The sequence below is a fragment of the Macaca thibetana genome, chromosome 20 (assembly GCF_024542745.1).
Source record: "Macaca thibetana thibetana isolate TM-01 chromosome 20, ASM2454274v1, whole genome shotgun sequence".
Classification (NCBI taxonomy): domain Eukaryota; kingdom Metazoa; phylum Chordata; class Mammalia; order Primates; family Cercopithecidae; genus Macaca; species Macaca thibetana.
In genome coordinates, this window is record NC_065597.1 from 39654839 (window position 1) to 39673680 (window position 18842).

The 18842-nt window shown below is 39.8% G+C and overlaps 1 pseudogene across 1 annotated transcript in view; it reads left to right on the forward strand.

Annotated features, from left to right (window-relative positions):
- The window catches only part of LOC126944990 (26S proteasome regulatory subunit 4-like), a 1186326-nt pseudogene that overhangs the window by 1061742 nt on the left and 105742 nt on the right, over nucleotides 1–18842 (forward strand). The gene's annotated exons all lie outside the window — the stretch shown is intronic.

The window sequence follows — 18842 nt, forward strand, 5'->3', positions numbered from 1 at the left end:
TTCAGTTTCTCTGTCTTTTTAACTCTTTCTCTCCTCTAGAATTCTTCATTTTTTTCCAATGTATCCTCCTCCCGGTTTACTAGTTTTCCTCCAGCTGTGGTAGCTCCAGCTCTCCTCTGGTGTCTATGGCTCTCCCAGCCTCCTGTTTATACATTTCTACTTCTAGGTGTGAATGTAAGAGGGCACATTCAAGAAATATGCTGGGTGTGGCGGCTCTTGCCTGTAATCCTTGCACTTTGGGAAGCTGAGAAGGGAGGATCACTTAAGCGCAGGAGTTCAAGACCAGTCTGAACAACATGGTGAGACTCCATTTCTACTAAAAATATAAAAACAAAAAATAACTGGATGTGGTGGTGAACGCCTGTAGTTCCAGCTATTTGGGAGGCTGAGATGGGAGGATCACCTGAGTCCAGGAAGTCAAGGCATCAGTGAACCATGATCATGCCAGTGCCCTCCAGCTTGGGCAATGGGAAAAAGACCCTTTCTCAAAAAAAAGAAAAAAAAGAAAAAAAATAAGACAAGGAAAAAAGAAATATGTTGGTGCAATGTTCTATTCCAGGTATACAGCTGACTTTTTATTTTCCTTTATCATCTCAAAGATCTGAGAAATAAATTCAAAATACCTCTGACTGCCTAATATTTTTGTCTGCATTAAAAATTGATACATGATATTTCATGCATTTCTAGGGTACATGTGATACTTTGTTACATGCATAACATGTAATGATCAAGTCAGGGTATTTGAGGTATCTAGCACTTTAAGTATTTATCATTTCAGCCTATTGAATGGGAGAAAATATTTACAAATTGTTTATCTGACCAGAGACTAATTTCCAGACTATACAAGAAACTCAAATAACTCAATAATTAAAAAAATCAAACTGGCTGGGCACAGTGGCTCATGCCTGTAATCCCAGCACTTTGGGAGGCCAAGGTGGGAGGATCACTTGAGCCCAGGAGTTACAGACCAGCCTGAGTAACATAGGGGTCTCCCATCTCTACAAAATAAAAAAAAAATCCCATTAATAAATGAGCAAAGGTCACGAATAGACAATTCTCAAAAAAAGGCCTAATGTTGTATTTTAATCTACATGCAGTCCTACCTAGTAGAATACCCATAGCCTTGTAACATATTTGTCCGTTTTCTGGCCTTTGGATATATAAAAACTGCAGTTTTGCAATTGCTTTTGCACCAACTGGTACAACAAGTTCATTTTGAATTAACCTGATATTGGAAGACAACTTCGGACTGTAATAGAGTACAGAGGTGCACGCACAGGACGGGAGGTGGTAAATACCTTCCTAGCAGATTATAGTTAGGGCTTACTTAATTGGAGGCTTTACCTCCCATTGCTATTTCAACTCATACTGGTAGCTCTCTTCTCCAAGATAATGGCACCATTTTTATGTAGTATGTCACATTATTCACTGATTGATTGCTATGCTTTATGCTTAACAAAGCAACTAGATTGTAAACTCTCCTAGAACAGTGACTATTTCTTTTTTTGAGACTGAGTTTTATTCCTGTTGCCCAGGTTGGAGTGCAATGGCATGATCTCAGATCACTGCAACCTCTGCCTCCTGGGTTCAAGCGATTCTCCTGCCTCAGCCTTCCTAGTAGCTAGGATTACAGGTGCCAACCACCATGCCCAGCCAACAGTGCATTTTTAGTAAAGACGGGGTTTCACCATGTTGGCCAGTCTAGTCTTGAACTCCTGACCTCAGGTGATCCACCCACCTTGGCCTCCCAAAGTGCTTGGATTATAGGCATGAGTCACTGCACCTGGCCAACAGTGGCTATTTCTTCTCTCTCTGTGTGTTCCACAGTGTGCCCAGAAGTTTTTGGCTCACAATGAGTTTGAACACATGACAGGCTATTGTATATGGGAACTTCACCACTTTCAAATTGTTGATAATGTTTATTAGTGATTTTTGTCTGATACCTTTTTTCTACCTTGTTAAATCGTTTTTCTTTCTTGGGGCCTGAGACCCCATTAAAGCTTATCTGTCCAGTCCTGCCATCTTCAGCTCTGTTTCTTTTGCATTCCTTAATTTAATTATTGGAAAACCATGCTATCAAGCCATTTTATTTCTAAATGAGATCATTTGCCATTTCTAAGACCAGACTTCACGTGCACTCTCTGAAGCCAGATTCTCTTTATTTTTAAAGAATAATCACCACTATACATATTGGCTTCAGAGAGAAATTCTTTAGAAATTGGGCCCTGAGAGAGCAGTCATAAGATTCTGGGGAGTGGTGCCAGTTACAGGGTAGTTGGTTCCAAATCCCAGACTAAAGGGAGTCTCTGGTTTAGTGCAGAAGGTCTTCACAAAAACTTCACAATTGTCTATATTTGAAAGAAGATGTAAAGAAGTGGAGGCTTAGGGTTTGAGTCCCAGGTGAGTTGAGGCTAAGGTACATAAACCATTAGCTTATGTGCACCAGTGGCTCAGACCTTAGAGCATGCCAGTATTGTTGGTCAGTCACACCTGAGTTAACTGGGTCCTAGGTGTGCTCATCCAGAGAAAACCAGATGCTTGAATGGAGAAGGGGGCTCAGGGGTCTAGTTTTAGCTTTAACTCAGCCCTGTGATGACCCAGCTGGGACAGGTCACACCATTTATCTGAGCCTCATTTTATTGACATATAAATAAAATGAATTTAAGATTGGGTTTTAAAACTAGGTGATCTCTAAAGTTATTTTATTGGGGGACTGTTAATAACTTATGCCCAACCAAGCTTGTAGAGAGGAACAATATTTGGTTCCAATAACTGCATGTTGCTCTCTTGGAGACACCTTGGTTGTGATAGATACAATTCAACCAGATCATTTAATGTAAGACTTCATAGTGAAAGTTATCCAAATTCTTATAGCTGTGATTCTAAACTTTTGGAAGTCAAGGATCACTTTGAGAATTTGATGACATCTGTAGACCCCCTCTGGCCAACACACACACACACACACACACACACACACACACACATGCACACACACCTTTTTAGATAACACTGGGAGAGTTGCTCATTGTTGGACCCTGTAAAGGTGGTAGACCCTTTGTTAAGCGTTCCTGCTCTATGGTGAATAATGAAGTGGGCTGCACATAAGGCCAATTTCTTCCTCTAATTTATGGTCCGTTGTTACTGTAGGTCTCTTCCTTCGGACTGAAAATCACTCTAATTCAGCAATGTAGTGTAGGAGTAAAGGAGGAGACAAAAGAAGTCTGTGAGTTGTTCTTACTCTAACAAGTTTCAGGGCTGTCCAGAGCATGGCTTAGGTAAGTCACTTAACCTGCCAGGGCCTCAGATTTCTCATCTCTACAGTAGGGATCATAATCATATCTACTTTATGGAACTGTTGAGAAAATTCAACAGGGTGGGACTAGCATGAATACCTGTGGCACTCATCTAGGTTGCAAAATCTAAAGGAACACCTCAAAACCAGTAATTTAGATAAGTAATACTTTATCCCAATATTTTTTAAAATTAAAATTAATGCAAAAAGATGAACAAAATATCACAATTTTGTTGTAATATTTTAAGTGAAGACAAGATATCAGTATTGTTGGTGTTTCCTTTTTCCTCAGTCTCCAATATGGCCAGCACAGCACTGTTACTGATTCTGAGAATGTGGTGGCTAAAAAATATGTGAAACTGTTTTATCTAACCCAGCTTTCATCTGGAGCCATAATCCTGTCTAGTCCCTACTTGCACACCGGTGGAGACAAAGCTTAACTCCTCTAGAGGCAGCATAGTTGTGGGACAGTCCTCCAAATATTTCGTTCCTGCAAGTCATATTTCCACCAGGATAAATATTCCCAATCTTTGTAGCTGTTTTTCACAAGAATATTGTCAAGTCTAAGAGTTTGTAATGTTGGCCAGTGTTCATTTTAAAGGTGGATCCTAGAACTGAGCTCACTTCTGATGTGATCCCTTAAAACCCAGAAAAGATATTGGGGGAAAGAAATAGCAAAACTTGGCTCTCTTCCTTGCAAAGCTTGAAAGCTTGTTTAGAGAAACCAAGTCTTCAAGACAGCACGGGTTGTAATTTTTTTTTCTTGTGTTACTTTCATGACATACCTAGACAGTCATATATAGGTAATTACCATCTGAAGGGAGTGTGAATTATGATTCTCGATGATACTTCCATGTGATTTGTTGCAATATAAATAACGATGATTTATTGCGGCTTTGCCGACTGCTCCGTTGGTGATGGATCATAATAGTAGATCATGATAATTATGAAATCAGCACAGAGCTGTTTCCCCCCTTGTAATTCAATTGTAACACGGCCGCCGAGGCTGCTGAACATCACAGCCTGTCTGCTGGATGCTGGATTGCATTCAAGAGGGGTACAGTGGTCTTCCCTGTGACTCACAGCAGTTCATCTCCAATAATTGTCCAGGTGGTTGTAGCATTACATGTTGAGGGCATTTTACTCGTAGATTTTTATTCCAGATGCAAATTAAATTCTAGAGTTTGTCATTTCTAGGCCAGAAGCATTAACAGAGAAATGCTGAAAGTCCGGGGAGGCCTGAGCAGGTGACAAAACCCAGATCCCCTTCCTTCCCTCTTTGCTGAAGGCCCCTCCCTGTCTCAGGTCTGGGCTTTGTCATGCAGACTGTGTCGCAGTGTTTATTAATTTTTCTGATTTATACAGAAGAACTTTTACTCCAAGGAACACAAGATACCTGTCATTTGGACCCTGCTTTAAGCAACTCAAAACTACAAAAATCTATTTCATTTAAAACAGACATTTCTCAAACTGAGTGCAAAAATGCTAGTTCTAGGCATTCTGTGAATAAAAAGAGTACGTTGGTCAACTAACTTTGGAAAACACTGGGTTATAAAAGTAAAAAATATATACAGGTTGAAATAAGTGAAACATATTTGTATAAAGGTAAGTAAAATAACGGTCTTTACTTCAGGACTTCTTAGAAACTTCATTTTGATAATAAGCATGGTTAGTATCTAAGAAAAAGACATGGTACCCAGTGTTTCTTAAGTACAAGCGATCCTTACCTCTGGGTGGTGGACTGAAGGTGGCCATCAATTCTTTGTATGTCTTTCCATGAACAGGTAGAGCCGAATTTCCGTACCTTTGAATCTGGGATGGGCCCATGACTTATTTTAATAAATAGAATGTGGCAAAAGTGACCCAGTGTCATTTTGGGGCTGGACCTTAGGTGGTACAAAGCTTCCATCTTTTCTACTTGGGACACTCCTTCTTGAACCCAACCACCATGCTGGTGAAGTTCAGGCAGCCTCATAAGTAGGCGTTTGTGGGCAAGAACTGGGGCCCCTGGATGGTAGACCCAGGTGAGGTCCCAGCTGGCAGGCAGCACTAACTGCCCAGCTTATGGCTGAGGCCACTTTGGACCTTCCAACCATCTCCACACCCCAATCAACACCTCAGAAAGCAGAACCATCCAGTCAACCTACAGAACTGTGAGACATAGTAAAGTTGCTATTTTAAGACATTAAATTTTCAGGTAGTTTATTATACACAATAGACAACTGAGGCTCTGCCACATTAAAATATGAGATTTTTACCATATGTTATATAATACACCTCCTATTGTTTGCATTTTGCCTTATTCACTCTTAGTTTTTGGGATTTATCCACCTAAAATCATATATATGTGTTTAATAAATAAAATTATAATACCGTATTCATTTCTTTCACAGAATTTAGCATAATTTACTTGTTAATTTTTTCCCCAACTATAAGCTTTCAGAGTGCAGGATCCATATTTATTTCATTTATCTCTGTATGCCTCTCTTAGCCCAGTGACTGGCACAGTTTGCCTTCACTAAATATACATTGAGTATCTTTTGGAAATGAGTGTCTTTTGGAATGAGTATCTTTTGGAATTGAGTATCTTTTGGAAAACAGTTTTGAACTATTAGTCTAAGCTATAGACAGAATCAGGGGCTGACTACATAACAGAAGGATTCTTTGCTAAGGCTGAAATTATCACAGGTTCCTTTAAATATTGATCTTTCATGGTACATCTAAAATAGGATTCAGCGTGAAAAACCCCAAATTACCGAAACTTTACTAGAGACATGAACTGGACCTAAAGGCAATCATGTACTGCTTATATCAGAAACATAATGTTTCTACTCATGTGCCTTTACTTTTTTCCCTCCACAGAGGAAACAATATCAGTAGGTTGTTGAATATCATTCACAACCATACTTTTATTCTTTTAGTAGATAGACACAGAAACATTAAAATATGGGCTACATGCCATATATTATATTTTGCTGTATTCACTCCTGGGTTGTTAGATATATCCACCTAATTGTATCTATCATCTCTATCTATCTGTCTATCTATCTATCTGTCTATCTATCTATCTATCTATCTATCTATCTATCTATCTATCTATCTCTGTCTATTATCTATCTAGTTTGTTCATTTTAAATGTGGCAGAGTATTCCATCTTATGACTAAACATCAGTCTATTTGTTCAGTCTCCTACTGATGTATAATTACATTGTTTCCTGTTTTTACTATAGTAAACAAGATTGTGACCAACATCTTTGTACATTTTTCTCTATGCATGGTAAGAGTTTATCGTTGCCATTTTCCAGAAAAGAAAACTGTGGCTCAAATCATTTAAGGAGCTTGTCTAACATCAGGCAGTTAATCAGGTTAGGACCAGAGTTCAAATCCAGTCCATGTTCATTGCTTTGCTGCATTTGGCTTCCTGGAAGGCTGGACGGCCCTCCAGACAGCGAGGGTACTGCTTGGTGGGGGATCTGAAAAAGGAAGTTTCGTGGATACTTCATTGGCCTGAAATTCGCTCCTCAGTTTCCCGGTGCAAGTTACTGAGCAATGACACATCAGAGGGGCCCATGGTGTCGGGCCAGAACAGGATTGACTCTCATAAGTCATGGAGTCAAGACCCAGCTTTGCGACCTCCCAGCTTTGGAACTTAAGACCTGTTGCTTCACCTTTCCGAAGGTCATCTCTGAAACGGGGATTATAACATTCTCAGCTCATAGGCTGGTTGTAAACTTCGAGGAAGATAATGTATAGGGGAAAATTTTATAATAAAAATGTGCTGTATTCATGGACATTGTTAAATCTGTTGGTTGGAATTCAGAAAATGTCACTCAGTTTTTGACTCTTGACAATTTGTCACCTGTAAGCTGGAGAGAATACGTTAAATTTAAGGTCTGAAAGAGTAAATTTACTCTGAAAGAGTAAATCTGGTTTCCTTGAAAATGGAGAGTTAAGGTCCAAAAGCAGAAAGAGGGCGCTGTCTCAGGGACTGGCAGCCCTGAGTTCTGTGAGATGCGAGAGTATGGCTTACCCTGCAGGGGCGTCTGGTGTGGCTTGTGGCAGAATTCTGGTCCTGGCAGCATGGAAGCGTTTAACTGCAGCGACAAGTGACCAAGGTTCTGGGCTTTTCTGATAAAGTGAATGTGGGTCCTTGTTTCTTGGCTTTAAGACAGATGCTGAAAGGCAATGAATCCATTTGCTTAGAACAGGTGAGGCCTTGAGTTCTAGATTGGAAGAAAGGTGGGCTGGTTAGTTGGAAGGAGCAAGATGTGCTTGGAGGGATGCTGAAGTGAAGGGAGTTTAAGAGACTAAGTGTCTCCAGCACCACAAGGTGCATTGGGTTACTTTGAATTTGGGGGTAAATGCTACTAGGTGTGTGCCAACCATCAAAGACAACATGGAGACCTTCACACTTGCACTTGCTTTTCTCCTATTGTCCCCAGCATTCTTCAGTTTGATCCACAAACCCAGCTCTGTGCTCCCTTAGCTAGGTACCAGAACAATCTTCATTAGCACCTTCATTTTACTAATTGGAAGAGACCCGGCCTTCGGTGGCTCCACGTGCATCCAACACCAGCAGCAGCATTGGAACATTAGACAGCAGAGCTGGAGGGACCCCAGGGGCCCTGATCCCATCTTCCTCATTTGGCAGAGGGAGAAAGACTAAGGGCCAGATAGGGAAGTAACTTACTCAGGATCTCACAGCCATTGAATGGCATGCAAGGACTCAGAATCAGATAGATTAACCCCTGCCCGGAGTTCTTTTTACTTTTTCTTGTGGCCTCCTTGCCCCTTGCAGGGTCGTGGCCTGTTCCTCTTGCCCATCCCCTGGGACTAACTCAGATGTGGTTTAGATCTGTGTCCCATCCAAATCTCATGTTGAATCGTAATCCTCAATGTCGGAGGTGGGGCCTCATGGGAGGTAATGGGATCATGGGGGCAGGTGGTTTCTCATGGTTTAACACCATCCTTCTTGGTGCAGTTAATTGGCGATAGTGAGTTCTTGTGAGATCTGGTTGTTTAAAAGTGTGTGGTACCTCCTCTTCCTCTCCTTGCTGCTTCGGCCATGTGAAGTGCTGGCTCCCTCTTTGTCTTCTGCCATGATTGTAAGCTTCCTGAGGCCTCCCCAGAAGCTGAACAGATGCCAGCATCATTCTTTCTGTACAGCCTGCAGAATCATGATCCAATTAAACCTATTTTCTTTATAAATTACCCAGCCTCAGATTGTTTTTTACAGCAGTGCAAGAACAGACTAATACCAGCTCTTTATGTTCTTACTAGGACGCAATAATGTTGTGTCTCATTGGGCAGGATGGGCGGGGTCAGTTAGAGTCGGGCAGTGTCCTGATTGTCCCTTTGAGATCATGCCAAGAGAGAAAGAGCTTTTTAATCTACAGCTTTCTCCATCCCACTGGTCAATCCCACAGCATAGTGATGGATGGAGAGTTGTTCGCATGAGTTAGAAATATCAAGCCACCCACTCTCACTGGTGCTTTCCTCCTACTTGAGAGAGCAACAGTTGGTAATGCCTACCTGGAACACTGTATCAAGAAGGATTCGGAGTCTGGCGCTGAATCTGATCAGTTACTGTCTGCCATAAGCGTGTGCGTGGGGTGTAGTCGTCTATGTGGCACATGCTTACATTTCTACCTTCCCCTTATCTGCTGCCAGTATTGTCTCCAGAGCTCTCCTGTGAGCCTGGAAAATGCAAAAGTGGAGGTGTGAAGGCTTGTAGTGGTTGTTAGAGGAACCACCACTCACATAAGGAATTTCTTCATCAACCCCAGGGCACACACTAGGCAGGCTGTGCAACCCTTTTGCCTTTCTCCTCCTCCCAGTAGAGTAGTTGACACACTTCCTGGCTGCTGAGATCCTGACTAATCCCCACCCCTCCAAGTAGAACTTCACGGAATCTTAGAAGCAGAAAAATTCAGAAACAAAAGCAAGAAATAAAAGAGCTGTCAGAAAGGATCTACATAGAAGCCTGAAGCTGTGCTTTCATAACTGAATAAATACCTCCTTGAGCAATAATTTGTTTGCAAGCTGTTAATTAGCAGCATAATTAATTTCTGCAGATTATAAATAACAGAGCACAAAGTGGCATTCCCAGTAGAGTCAATGAAAAATTACCTAAGCCATTTTAAGAACCAAAAATAGTTCACAATATAACAGATTTAAATGGGCTCTAGAATCTACATGGTGCCGTTTTCTTTTTCCCATGGGTTAAAAATTTTTTTTTATTAACTCAAAAAACTCGGCAACTCTGAGCTCGTATCTGAAGTCAGAAATTTATTGGCGAAAAGCAGAGTTTCATTAATCACCCTGTTCTCTTATGCCTGGCATGTTGAGAAGGAAAAAAAAAAAACTCTGTTTATCTCTGCTTCAAACAAACAGCGGCATAAGTAGATTATTCCCAACAGAAAGATTTTCCCTACACTCTAATCTCAGAGCAATCATTCACTGCTCTAAATGAGCAGTTACTTAAAATGTTAAGAAGAGATGCTAATTAGCTCAAGGAAAACCCTGCCAAGTATTTAATTTTGAGAAAATAAAATAAAGAAAGGCCTGTCACCTTTTGCAATCATAAGGCCATCGGTTTATATTAGACTTTTGCTTGGTTACCTCTCTAGTGTTAGTATCTGTACTGTGGGATGCTGGCCGAGTGGTATGAATTGATCTTTAGGTTCAAAAACAAACTTGAAGGTAAGAGTATTGTTACAGCTTGGGGAGAAAGAGCCTTAACTTTATTTGTAATCTGGAATCATTTTTCAAAGGAGTTGCGACTTATCAAAAGCAAAAAAAAAAAAAAAAGATAAAAATGAATTTAAGAGAAAGTACAGGGTGGGTGGATGTTAGAAGGAAACTGACCCAAGAGGAATGAAGCTGATATTCCAATAATAGTCAATAGATGATGTAATTTAGTATCACTTAGCTCTGAGCTTCCTGGTAGCCAAGGTGAGGAACAACGTGGAGCAAGCTCCTTAGCTTGTGTTATTTGAGAGGAATAATGGTGAGAAATTGAGAGCATGGCCTGTAAGTAGTGTAATGGTAGTTAACGCATGGGCTCCAACCAGGTGAATGGACCCACCCCTTCACATTTGAGCTTTATGATCTGGGCAAGCTATTTAACCTCCTTGTGTCCATCCCAGGATTTGCTTTTGTTAAAAAACAAAAACAAAAACAAAACACTTTATTTTGAAATAATTCTGGACCCATAGAAAGTTATAAGAAGAGTAGAGAGAGTTTTCTTGCACCTTTTTGCCAGCTTCCTAACCTGTAATATATTAGATAAATTAGTACATTATCAATACCAGAAACTGACATTGGTACAATACTATCAGCCAAACTATTAGGCAGTATTCAGACTTCACCAGTATCAGGTTTGGCGTTTTCTTTTTTAATATATGTAAAATACTACATGGTTAATACACGTGGCTCACTTAACATATTATTGGCACTGGTCACATAGTATGCACTTAATAAATAGAAGCCACCACCTTCCTCCTTATGATGAGTTATGAGTTAATGAGAAGGTCATTAGCCCCAGCAACTGCAGGATGCTTCCTAGACACTAACCTAGCTTATCTTTGTTTTCAGCCCAAATTTCCAGTGGAAAAAGATATATTTGGTCAGGTATGACAAGGCTTAGATTAGAAAGAGGGTCTATTGAAGAATAAGGAAAGGCAGACAGGCACAATTAATCAGGGATCTGGTAATAAAATGAAAATAATTCTAGCAACTTCATTTTTATTTCATATGGTGGTTTATTTTCTGTTTTTCCAGCCACCCAGAAAGTAAGAGCTCCTTTCTTATACTGCGGATATAAAAAGAACAAAATCCTAATTATAGATAGTGCTTTTCTAAGATCCGAGCCAATGCTGCAGAGGAAGCGGGTATGAGTTTGCAGTTTTATTGTTGCCTCTTGCGGGTGTTTGAACATTTCTGCAGACGCTTGTGCTATCCTGTTCAATTCTGTTTGACATAGCTAAGCTCTTATTATAAAAGTGCATTTCATGGTACTTGCTGGGCACTACAGGAAGCACAGCAATGAAAAAGAGTTGACTTGTACCCCCAAGGAGCTTATAATCTAGTGAGAATATGCCAAGGATTCAAATCCTAACAATACTTCCCATTGAATTTAGTTATTGCCAGCTATTTTATTCAACTGTTGAGTAATATTGTCTCGAGCACAGTAAATTGGCTACAAAAGTAATACCTGTTCTAGATGGTATTGTCCTGAAGCTTCTAATAATATTTAAGGAAAAAGCAAAAATTATTTATTTACCCAGTAACTATTTATTGGGCTCATTCTATATGTTAGGTAATGTTCTACATGCTGTGGGTACATGTACAGCAATGAATAAGATAGACAAGATTCCTTTTTTTTTTTTTTTGAGATGGAGTCTCACTCTGTCGCCTAGACTGGAGTGCAGTGACACAATCTCGGCTCACTGCAACCTCCGCCTCCTGGGTTCAAGCAATTCTTCTGCCTCAGCCTCCCGAGTAGCTGGGACTACAGGCATGCGCCACCACGTCCAGCTAATTTTTGTATTTTTAGTAGAGACGGGGTTTCACCATATTGGCCAGGCTGGTCTCGAACTCCTGACCTCATGATCCGCCTGCCTTGGCCTCCCAAAGTGCTGGGATTACAGGCTTGACCCACGGCACCCGATCTACAAGATTCTTATTCTAATGAAGTTTACCTTCCAATAGGAAAGAAATATGGAAAAATGAAAACAAATGAGAAAAGCAGATTGAGCTGGGCTATGGTGCCTCATGCCTGTAATTCCAGCACTTTGAGTTGCTGTGGTGGGAGGATCTCTCGAGTCAAGAAGTTCAAGGCTGCAGTGGGCTGTGATTGTGCCACTGCACTTCAGCCTGAGCAACAGAGGCAGACCCTGTCTCTAAAAAGTAAATAACTAAATAATTTTTTAAAAAAGAAAGTGAGAAGATTGAAGAGTAACTGGTGGAGAGGTGGGGAATGCTACTGGAAGAGCAGAATAAAGGAAGGCTGCTCTGCAGAGGCAACACTTAACCTGACATCTGCCACACTGAGAAGATCCAACCACATGAATTTGTGGGAGAGGCAGGAAAACACAGCAAAGAGAGACCAGCAAATCAAAGGCCCAAATGCAATCTCACTTGATAGCAGAGAGCATGTTTATAATGCTTAGCACAACATGGGCATGTAATAAGCATATGTGGACTGAAAGAAATGCAAGAAGGAATATGGTACAGAAGATCAGAAACAAAGGGCATCTCTTAGGTGGTGAGAGAGAGCTTCCCAGAAGGAGACATTGAACTTGACTCTCCAGAGGACATCTTATGGCTAGCTGGAGGAAGGATGGCTTTTGTCTGAGAAATGGAATGAAATAAAGCTCATTTGGGAAAGTTTGCGATGAATGGGTTGCAAGGGTGGTGAGGTAAGTGATTATGGCGGCTGAGGGAGACAAGCAAATGTCTACTACTATTACCAGTGGCAATAGTAGAAATTATTACCATTCATTACTTTTTACTCTTAATATGAAAATATTTAAAAATATTAAGCATTCATGAAAAGTTTACTACATGCCAAGAATTATACCTCATATCTTACTTTCATTATCTCATTGTTACCCACATTTTATTTTACAGTTGAAGCACTTGAGACTCAGAGAAGTTAAGTTACTTGTCTAAGGTCACATAATTAAGTGACAGAGTCAGGATGTGCATCCGTGTTTCTCTGACCTCAAAGTCCAGGCATATTTATTAACTATAAGCTGTTGAATTTCTTCCCCAAGTCTCTCTCTCTGATATTACAGAGCATATGGCAAATGGTGATTAAATTCTATGAAACAGTGGAGGAACAGAGTGCCTATTAGTTAGATAACTTTAATGTCATCACCAATGGCAATCTTATATCTATGCCATAATCTTGTCATGTATCAGCAGTGGCGATGGTGGTAATGTTTTGTGTCAGGGAGAGGATTAGATAGTGTCTGGTAGACCAGATGGGTTATACTGAGCTGCTCATTTTCTTATTTGGCTCTTTGTGATAAAGGGTAGTTCTTGGCCAAATTGGAAAATACAGTACTTTTCATTAATACAACATGTGGTTCTAGAGCAAGATTTTCTAGGCCGAGCTAACTGGCTCTCATACATATTAAGTCTGTACATGGCTGAGCTCATTACCGGATGAGGCATAGCAGCTTCCTTTAAGGGTGCCATTCTTTCTGGGCATAGGCTCAAAGTCATAATGCTGAAGTAGAAGTGGGTGATGAGAGCGCAGAGATAAGGGGAATGAGGTTGTGGCTTTCATCACACTGCATTCATGTCCTAGTTAGCACATTCAGCCTCTGGCTACAGCTGGAGCCATGATCTTGGCACTTTGTCTTGTATATCTGTGCTGTTGTCTGTAAAGGACACTGATCAAGAGAGTAACTAATGAAGCACACTCAGAGTAGAACTGTCTTCTGTCTTGAGATAACATGTTCAAAACCGCAAGAACAACACCTCAATAAATATGGCACAAACACACTCAGTAACTTGAATTTCTTCCCTTTTCCAAACATCTCCCTATGCCATTCTCCCTGGTTCTACTGTTTACTTCTTTTGTGCTACTAGACATTTTCCCCTCTGATCCTCACCTTTACCATCTCTATAAAAAGTTGGTCAGGGAAGGCAAATTGTATTCATCTCACATATGAAGTTGGATCCATTTTTAAAGAGCACCAAATGAAAGAGAAATTTAGAGCTATATTCAGGCTCTAAAGAAGAGAGTTCTGTGGTCAATTGGTGATGTCTGCCATGGATGTGGACAGGAAGAGTGTGTGTGTGTACACGCTATGTACTGACCTGGCTGGTTTCTAAGTTTCTTCCATATCTAGTATCTGTGATTATGTCTCAACAACCCATTTTACATGCAGGAAACCAATTTAAACTATCATATTAAGAAGGGAGGATCAGTAAGGTTATCTTTATATTGAAGAATGGTATATTGTCATGGTAACTTGAACAATGTAAGACAGACTGGCAATGAGCAAATCTTAGCAGCTATAGAGGGAGTGGAGGAGGCTCTGAAAGTTGCTGCAAACACTTTTGTGACTCTGGTCTTCTTGCCAAGTGTACATATCACAAAGGTGTTCTACCTTTTAGATCTGCAGTGGAATAACAAGCAAGTGAAGACCTGGGCCTCTGCATGGTATAGTTGATGAGATGCCCCCACTGTGGTTAAAAGCGGTGAACAGCATAGGAGGCACAGAATAAAAGGGTGGGGGCTGACCTTTATCAGACTGGGATTCACCCCTGCCCTTGACTTTGAGCCTGAATAGCCCTGCCTTGGCTCATTATTATTTACAGCTGCAGCCTCTTCTTTTCTCTTCATCATTTTCAGTTCACATTTCCTATTCTGTTCTCATTTTTGGAATGAACTTTCTCTTCTTCACTGGGCTTTTCATTGGGTTTCCAAATTCTTCTCAAATATGTTGTTGTGACAGTTATAGAATTTTGAGCAAATCAACCTGCTTTTTTATTCTTCTCCATGCCATGTTCCATTGTCTAAGGGCAAAAGTTTAGAATCACAAAGACCCTCTTAGTATGTTATAAGGATTAGCCATTTATCTGTCCTACACACATACACACACATATACACATACATATGTATGTTGCATATTTTCCTAAAATAGTGTGATTTTGATTGCATCTTGTGTATCATCACATTAATAATAAAGAAAGACAGCTCAATAGAAAAGTATATGAATAGCTTATTTAGAGAAGAGCAAATCCAAATGGTCAATAAGCATATGAAAAGATGCTTAACCTCAATACTAATCAGGAACATTTCTAATTAAAGATACAATGCAAATATTTTAAGTGTATTATCACTCAGACCTGGTGATATGCCAAAGAGAAAGAGGCATCACACATTGCTGATGGAGATGGAAATTATTTCAGCCCTTTGGAAAGCAACCTGGCAATATGCCTTTAAAGTGAAACATACGGATCTTTTGACCCTGCAATCCCACTTCTGGGAATTTGGCTGATAAAAAAAAGACACCAGGATATAATGATATCTTTATTTTAGCATGTTTTTCAGTGGACGAGAGAGAAAAGAATGAAACAAATGAAATGAGACAAACTAAATACCAAGTGATAGAGGAAGGGCTGAATGAAATATGGTACATCCACAGTGGGTAATATTTTGCAACCATTAAAAAATAGGCAGTCCCTGACTTATGATGGTTCTACTTAAGAGTTTTCAACTTTACAGTGGTGCAAAAGCAATACACCTTCAGTAGAAACTCTATCTCAAGTACTTTTACAACCATTCTGTTTTCCACTTTTGGTGTAGTATTCAATTAACTACATGAGATGTTCAATGCCTTATTATAAAATAGGCTTTGTGTTAGATGATTTTGCCCAATTATCGATTAGTGTAAGTCTTCTAGGCATGTTTAAAGTAGGATAGGATAGGCTATGATGTTTAGTAGGTTACGTGCATTAAGTACATTTTGGACTTAAGATGTTTTCAACTTATGATGAGTTTATCAGGACGTAACCTCATTGTAAGTTGAGGAGCACCTGTAATGAATTAAGTTTGTATCATTTAACCTGAAATATTTCCATAATATATTGTTATAGGAGAAAAGCTACATGCAAAGGTAGGTATACAATATAATGCCATTGTTATAACAAGAAAAAGAGCAATAACAATATAATTCGAATAAGTCTATTAATGGTTATTTTTATTTGTTTGGTCATGAAGAAATATATAGAAACAAAAACACTGGGCCCTTAGCATTTGTTGCTGGAAGGTGGGGTGGAGAAATGAAAGTGGGGAGAGAAAAAGAGGGAATAGCAAGATGTAAATAAAATTACAGAATAAAGTGAAAAACATTTGTAATAAAAATAATACACAATATGATTGCATTTAGGAAAAACGACATGTGTATGTGTTTACCTAGAAATAGATGAAAGCCTGGTCATAAACATGTTAACTTAGATTATCTCTAAGTAGTAGGATTTCAGGTGATGTTTACATTTTGTTTGTACTTTTTTTTTTTTCAAAATATGGTCAAATAGTGTCATCAGAATTAATGTTTCTTTCTCCACCAAGTTCTGCTTTCTGTTGGTTTAATTTTCAATTTCTTCTCAAACGATACTAACAGGTCAAGATATTCCATACTTCTGTTCTGTCACCCTAGGGAGCCCAGTGCAAGAGAGCCATGTTTGTAATAGTTCTAACATAAAGTCCCAAGCATACTCTCCTTGGTCTGACCCTGAGTCACAATGTACTCCTGAACCAAGGTCATAGAGTATGCTGATTGGCCATGTTTGGGTCTCATGCCCCAACCACCTGGGCTGAGATTGGGAGAGTAGAGTTTCCCAAATGCAACACAATATGCTTTCATCAGAATACGGATAAATTACAGGGGACTGTCATCAGAATATGTCCATTCTAGAGAGTGAGGTAAGAGACAGTTGAGCAATAATATAAAATATTACAGTGACAAAAATGATGAACTATGAGAGCATACAGCAGGCACTGAGTGCAAAGAAGAGGAAGTGAGCCTTTCTAGAGAAAGATATTGTTAAGGTAATAGTTTCTGTTTGAATGTTTGAGATTTAGTTGCATGCAACACATCCCTTCTGATATAGTACATGGTATGAAGTAGTTTATTTAAGGTCTGGGTCTGGGAGAGGTAGGAAACTGGGCATGGATACTATACACTGGGAGAAATAATCTATCTACCCTACCAAATGGCTATTCCAGCTGGTCCCCTGCCTCTGCTACTCGTTTAAGCTCAGCATCCATGAAGCTAGGGAGTGAACATGAGAAACACTGATACAACTACCACAGAAGGAAGATTTGCTTACACCATGCCAGAAAAGCCAGTGTCCTCAGACACTTGTGATATTGTTTCAGCCTTCTAATTTCATAATGATGCATCTACTTGACGAAGTAAGTCTACTTGCAGAACCATAGATGCAAGAGAGCTAAGGGAATGTCATCTTTAGCTTTGTGGCTTCTACTGCGAAGAAGGAATGCGAGAAGGCATTTGTAATAGTAATGAATGAACTATTCTGCATTTTCTGTCTCATTCCATCATGTTTTTCACTCAGTGCCATACCTACTCTTCCTATTCCCCTTAAGCTTCCAGAAAATGAGAATAGCATCAATAATATGCTCTTGCTTTATATAATTAAACCTGCCTCTTGAATGAACAAAAAAACTCACTCTTACTTCCAAAAAAGGAAGACTCAAATTCTTATCAGTCATAGCACCCTTTCCAAGTTATGTTATAGGTTTTCTCTAGTCTTAATTCTATCTTGATACTGGCAAGCTAAAGTGTAATTTGTAAAGGTAATCACCAAGAACATATCCCATATGAACAGTGGGGAAAAATAAAAATAGCTAATATAAATAAATATCTAGACACCAGGGCAAGTGAAAAATGTGGATGGCTTCTTCAGTGTTTGCTTCTGAGATGGGTCATGAGGTTCGGTTGGCATTTAAAACTTCCTTCCTCCATGTCGCATTTCATATTCCTTTGCCTCTATCAGCATCCAGCTTCTTGGGGTCTTCTGGGTGGGTCATTCATTTCTAGGGGTTTGAGCCTTGGAAGTATGATCAATTTAGTGTTCTTGCCATTTTCCATTAATACTTATCTCTACAAATGTCAGCACTAGAAACATTTGGATTCCATTTTTATTTTCCCTAACTACCATTGTGTGGCAAAAGGTCCTCCTTCTCCTTTGTAACAAGGAAAGATTATCTTAGCCAACACTTTTCTTTTTGAAGACCATGAAGTGGCCAGGAGGAAGTCTCATTTCTATTCAATGGACCAATCATTACCTTTGTGGAAGAAAGCATTTCATCCTTAGGTATCAAGACCCCTAAGCCAGTAAAATCCAAAATTTTGTAAATATAAAGGAAATACTTTTTTAGATTGTGAGTTGTGATAGTGAGAGGAACCAAACACCCTCCCACTCACCGTTTCCTGCTCCTTTGTAGTGTGGCTATGAGAGAAATGACATCATACTTTGGTCTGTCGTTTGTTCAGAACACATATTACCTAGGAAAATTATTCAGTCTCCTGAGAGATTGTTGTCTCTAACAGCCTACACTTCCATGGGCCACTCCATCGTTCTGCAAGACCAACTACTTCTAGGAGATAAGGTACTGGGAAAGACAAGTAAATGTCATGAACATTAGATAATACTTTACTACTTTTGCTATAAAATTAGGAGGCAGCATTGTGTGTACTACTATAGTCATGAACAAAGCATTGAGTGATTGCATGCCTTTTGGGACTGTGGGAGACATTATGAACAAAACACAAAACTTATATAGGGAATAAGTATATAGTCCAGAGGACAAATGTCTGTCCCTTCCCAAAGGAAGGTATCTAAAGTAATCAATTGCCACCAGACCGTAGGCTGGTCCTCGGGCAGTTATGTAGTGTTTAGGACCCTGGTACACTCAGTAATGGTGATCCCTGAGACTAACTTTGTGCTCCTGAACCTCTGCATCACTTCTGTCTTTGCCACCATGGCTACATTATCCATCAAC